This window comes from Erpetoichthys calabaricus, chromosome 11 (genome assembly GCF_900747795.2).
Source record: "Erpetoichthys calabaricus chromosome 11, fErpCal1.3, whole genome shotgun sequence".
NCBI classification, from domain to species: Eukaryota; Metazoa; Chordata; class Cladistia; order Polypteriformes; family Polypteridae; genus Erpetoichthys; species Erpetoichthys calabaricus.
Window position 1 is genome coordinate 53,419,292 of NC_041404.2, and position 5,863 is coordinate 53,425,154.

The following is a 5,863-nucleotide window of genomic DNA, read 5'->3' on the forward strand; positions in this document are numbered from 1 at the left end:
CAATGTTTATTATATTTATACATTATCATATCTGTTTTTACACGTTTTCCACACATATTTAATAAATGGAGTGGTGGCTCTGAGGCTAGAGATCTGCACTGGTAATCGGAAGGTTGCCGGTTCAAATCCCGTAAATGCCAATAGGGACTCTGCTCTGTTGGGCCCTTGAGCAAGGCCCTTAACCTGCAATTGCTGAGTGCTTTGAGTAGTGAGAAAAGCGCTATAATTAAATGTAATAAAGTGCACCAAGAATGTTTGAAAAATCATTCAAAAAATGTGTAAGTGAATGTAAATATATCTGCACAAGCCGACACTCGTGAGTAACATTTTTAGAAAGTTTAAAATGAAACGCAAATCGTCTGTGTGCCGGCTCCAACGAGCTTTTGCAGAATACATTAACTGACAAGAGGTTGGCCCGCCCTAGCCAACACGAGCACGAGCTGTGATTCGCCAATTCTTGGTAGCCGATACGGGCTGCGATTGGCCCGAGTCTTCAATTCTTGGAAGAATCTTGGTAGCAGAAAGCGATCTGACTGGTTTTCGCTACCAAGAATTACCTCGACTCATGGCTGCTCGGGGGTGCCATTCTGTGTCTCAGCAAGTGGATGTTATTCGGTTTGTCTCACGGATCGCTCCTCGTAACACCATGCGAGGTCGCTCGCTGGCACTTTCGTCCTTTTTTGTCAAGTAGTTGAATACAAAACTGCCGACAACTGTGGGCCCTGTACTGGAATTCAAAGTATCTGCATTTATAGCAACAGTCATATCATACGAAAAATAGTTAAGAGTTTCAGCGTATCTGTATTTTCTGTCGTGTCCTGCTGTGCAAATTTAATAAAGAACAGGAAAGGAAAAAAATGAAACACGTATATTATAAAGAAAAAAAAAAAGATATCGCTGCGAGCAGGGTTCGAACCTGCGCGGGGAGACCCCATTGGATTTCAAGTCCAACGCCTTAACCACTCGGCCATCACAGCTGTTATAAATTTCTGGCGTCTTTTTTGCTCAATTCATGTAAAACACTATTTTTAGTGGCTATGCTTTATGATTTATTGTATATTTTATCGTTTTTATTACGGAGTGTTTCTTTTTATAACAAAACCGATGTTACACCTTAATAAACGTCGCGTGGATCTTTGGAACATAAGTCGCTAATATTACCTGCATAGGCTTTCAGCTGATAATCGCTTATTAACTATCCAAATAAATGATCTTCTCACTGAAAAGTAACTCCTTTACACTACTGAATGAGGAACACGGCGATCATTAGTGTGATTTGAATTAGTACTATACATATTATAACAAAAATCTAGAGATTTAGTTATTTTAAATGTAATATTGCTATCTGTTACCTGAGTAGTTTTTAACAGCAGAGACAAAATGCATTTGGTTTTATTTTGGGTAAAGGGTGAGAAAAGGAAGAAGTGATGACTAGAGTTGGGCGAAAGCATTTTTCTTATGTGTGTGTGTATATATAAATATATTCACTGTATATATACTACTGATAGATAGATAGGAAAGGAGATTTATGATAGATACAGTGCATCCAGAAAGTATTCACAGCGCATCATTTTTTCCACATTTTGTTATGTTACAGCCTTATTCCAAAATGGATTAAATTCATTTTTTTCTTCAGAATTCTACACACAACACCCCATAATGACAACGTGAAAAAAGTTCACTTGAGGTTTTTGCAAATTTATCAAAAATAAAAAAATTGAGAAATCCCATGTCCATAAGTATTCACAGCCTTTGCTCAATACTTTGTCGATGCACCTTTGGCAGCAATTCCAGCCTCAAGTCTTCTTGAATATGATGCCACAAGCTTGGCACACCTATCCTTGGCCAGTTTCGCCCATTCCTCTTTGCAGCACTTCTCAAGCTCCATCAGGTTGGATGGGAAGCGTTGATGCACAGCCATTTTAAGATCTCTCCAGAGATGTTCAATCGGATTCAAGTCTGGGCTCTGGCTGGGCCACTCAAGGACATTCACAGAGTTGTCCTGAAGCCACTCCTTTGATATCTTGGCTGTGTGCTTAGGGTCGTTGTCCTGCTGAAAGATGAACCGTCGCCCCAGTCTGAGGTCAAGAGCGCTCTGGAGCAGGTTTTCATCCAGGATGTCTCTGTACATTGCTGCAGTCATCTTTCCCTTTGTCCTGACTAGTCTCCCAGTCCCTGCTTCTGAAAAACATCCCCACAGTATGATGCTGCCACCACCATGCTTCACTGTAGGGATGGTGCCTGGTTTCCTCCAAACGTGTCGCCTGGCATTCACACCAAAGAGTTCAACCTTTGTCTCATCAGACCAGAGAATTTTCTTTCTCATGGTCTGAGAGTCCTTCAGGTGCCTTTTGGCAAACTCCAGGTGGGCTGCCATGTGCCTTTTACTAAGGAGTGGCTTCTGTCTGGCCACTCTACCATACAGGCCTGATTGGTGGATTGCTGCAGAGATGGTTGTCCTTCTGGAAGATTCTCCTCTCTCCACAGAGGACCTCTGGAGCTCTGACAGAGTGACCATCGGGTTCTTGGTCACCTCCCTGACTAAGGCCCTTCTCCCCCGATCGCTCAGTTTAGATGGCTGGCCAGCTCTAGGAAGAGTCCTAGAAATTTGATTCTGTTCATCTGGACAAAGTTTTTAAGTGGGAGAACTATTTCGAGACTTATCCAAGTCTCTTCCTCAGTCTCAATTGACTGCAGGTTTCCCCAACCTTATAAACAGTTCCTTTGCTTAATCACAGAGACTAGCACCATTGACAAAGGGCCAGTTGATCAGTGATATGCAAATTGTCCACTGATTAGTAGACGTGTGAACCATTCATAGAGGGTTGAGGAATGGCTGCAATCACAGCATTGTAAGATGGCGACAGATGTACCCTTAGGCCCCCTCCTCTGTTCAGAGATGGTCGTTCCTTTTTCACGTAAATGGCCTCCTTGATTCCTCTCTCAAACCAGCGCTCCTCCCTGTCCAGGATGTGCACCTCTTCATCTTTAAAGGAGTGACCACTATCCTGTAGATGTAAATAGACTGCGGAGTCCTGGCCTGACGAGGAAGCTCTTCTGTGTTGTGACATGCGCTTAGCTAGTGGCTGCTTGGTTTCCCCGATGTACAATTCACGGCACTCCTCCTGGCACTTAACTGCGTAAACTATGTTACTCTGTTTGTGCCGTGGGACCCGATCTTTGGGATGGACCAATCTTTGGCGTAGCGTGTTTTGGGGTTTGAAAGCCACTGAGACCTGGTGTTTCGAGAAAATGCGCCTCAGCTGTTCCGATACTCCTGACACATACGGGATCACTAAGGGTTTTCGCTTAGGCGGTGGATGTCCTTCCTCTGTCATGAATCGCTTGGAGCGTTCTTTAGGTGTCTTCCCTGCTTTGACAAAGGACCAGCTGGGATATCCACATTTACTCAGGGCCTTTTTGACGTGGTGTTCTTCTGCTTCCCTGGCCTCAGAGTCTGTGGGAATGGTGTTAGCTCTGTGTTGTAGAGTCCTAATGACACCTAGTTTGTGCTCTAGTGGATGGTGAGAGTCAAACCTTAGATACTGGTCCGTATGTGTGGGTTTACGGTACACATCCACTTTCAAATGTCCCCCGTTGACGATGGAAATTTCACAGTCTAAGAAGGCTAGCTTGTTATTTTTCATATCCTCTCTGGTGAACTTGATGTGTTTGTCCACCCCGTTGATGTGGTCTGTGAACTGTGGTACCTCCTGAGATCTGATTTTCACCCAGGTGTCATCCACATATCTGAACCAATGGCTCGGTGGTGTTCCAGGATAGGATGATAGAGCCCTCTTTTCCACTTCTTCCATATATACATTGGCTACTATAGGTGAAACAGGGGAACCCATGGCACACCCGTGCTTCTGCCTGTAGTACTGGCTTTTGTATATGAAATATGTGGATTGAAGACACAGTTCCAAAAGCAGGCACACTTGGTCTGCGTTGAGCGAGGTTCTTTTACTGAGAGTGGGGTCATTCTGTAATCTCTTACGTACTACCTCCACTGCTTCAGTCACTGGGACACAAGTGAATAGAGATGTAACATCAAATGAGACCAAGGTTTCTTCTGCCTCCATAATGACCTCTCTCACTTTCTCCACGAAATCCAATGTGTTCTGAATGTGGTGTTTTGAGCTGCCTACCACCGGGTTAAGAACAGCGAACAGTGGCCAGGAACTTGGAGATGTTATACATGACTGAATTGATCATGCAGACAATGGGTCTTAAAGGAGCACCCTGTTTGTGTATTTTTGGTAAACCATACAGACTTGGTGTAGATTCCCCTGGGTATAATCTGTGGTATGTGGTCCGGTCAATAGCATTGTCCTGAACTAACTGCTTAAGACAATCTATCACCTTTTTTTTGTAACCACTACCTGGATCTCGCTTTAAGGGCTCATAAGTATTTTTGTCACTGAGCAGAGACAAAATTTTCTCATGGTAGTCTGTCTGGTTTAGCACAACTGTGCATCTCCCCTTGTCCGCTGGAAGGATGATGATGTTGTTGTCCTTGCTGAGTGCCGTGAGGGCCTTCCTCTCCTCAATGCTGATATTGGATGCAGGGGGTTTTGCATTGCTGAGACATGCCGAAACTTTTATCCACAGTTGTTCTGCTTCCAAATCAGCAATGTTGTTGTTTCTGATAGCAGATTCTGTGGCTGTAATCAGTTCCACTAGCGGGATTTGTTTCGGTGTGACCGCAAAATTTAACCCTTTAGAAAGGACGTTTTTCTCTGCTTGGGAGAGTTGTTTGTCAGACAACTCCTGGTGGTTTCGAACTTCTTCCACTTACGGATGATGGAGGCCACTGTGCTCATGGGGACCTTCAAAGCAGCAGAAATTTTTCTGTAACCTTCCCCAGATTTGTGCCTTGAGACAATCCTGTCTTGGAGGTCTACAGACAATTCCTTTGACTTTATGCTTGGTTTGTGCTCTGACATGAACTGTCAACTGTGGGACCTTATATAGACAGGTGTGTGCCTTTCCAAATCATGTCCAGTCAACTGAATTTACCACAGGTGGATTCCAATGAAGCTGCAGAAACATCTCAAGGATGATCAGGGGAAACAGGATGCACCTGAGCTCAATTTTGAGCTTCATGGCAAAGGCTGTGAATACTTATGTACATGTGCTTTCTCAATTTTTTTATTTTTAATAAATTTGCAAAAATCTCAAGTAAACTTTTTTCACATTCTCATTATGGGGTGTTGTGTGTAGAATTCTGAGGAAAAAAATGAATTTAATCCATTTTGGAATAAGGCTGTAACATAACAAAATGTGGAAAAAGTGAGGCACTGTGAATACTTTCCGGATGCACTGCAGCTCCCCCTGGTGGCACCCAAGATCAGCAAAATGGCTGTTCCGTGGGACTACAATTCCCAGACTGCCGTCCCTAATGGTAGTTCTAGCAGTGGGATGCTGCTATCATGTGCACGGGGGTCAGGGTATTGAGACATAACCCTCTGCACCAGCCACCTTCTCCAAGCAGGCCGTATATTCCGGCAAGGAACTGGCACCCATCCTGGTTGGGAACATCCTTGGCTTTCCATTATGATCTCCCATTCTGGTAAGGAACCTGCCTCAGTCCTGTACAGTATATACACTGTTTAAAAAGATTAAGGGAAAACTTAAATCACACATCGGATCACAATGAATGAAATATTCAAGTGGAAAATCTTTACTGAGTACTACTGTGTAATTCATTGAGAACAAAAGGAGGTAACAATGGTCTGCTGGGTTGATGCCCTTCTACGAGGTGCCCTCTCCAGCTCTCCTTGTGTAACGGCCTGGTCTCCTGGTATCTCCTCCATGCTCTGTGCTGGGAGAGGCAGGCACTTATGAATGTGCCATCCTGGAG

General features: G+C 44.0%; 1 non-coding gene across 1 annotated transcript; it reads right to left on the bottom strand.

The window, feature by feature from the left end:
- Positions 1-895: 895 nt before the first annotated feature.
- On the bottom strand, positions 896-977 carry trnas-uga (transfer RNA serine (anticodon UGA)). The gene has a single exon. It is a non-coding gene; the product is annotated as a tRNA-Ser (tRNA).
- Between the last annotated feature and the right edge of the window lie 4,886 nt (positions 978-5,863).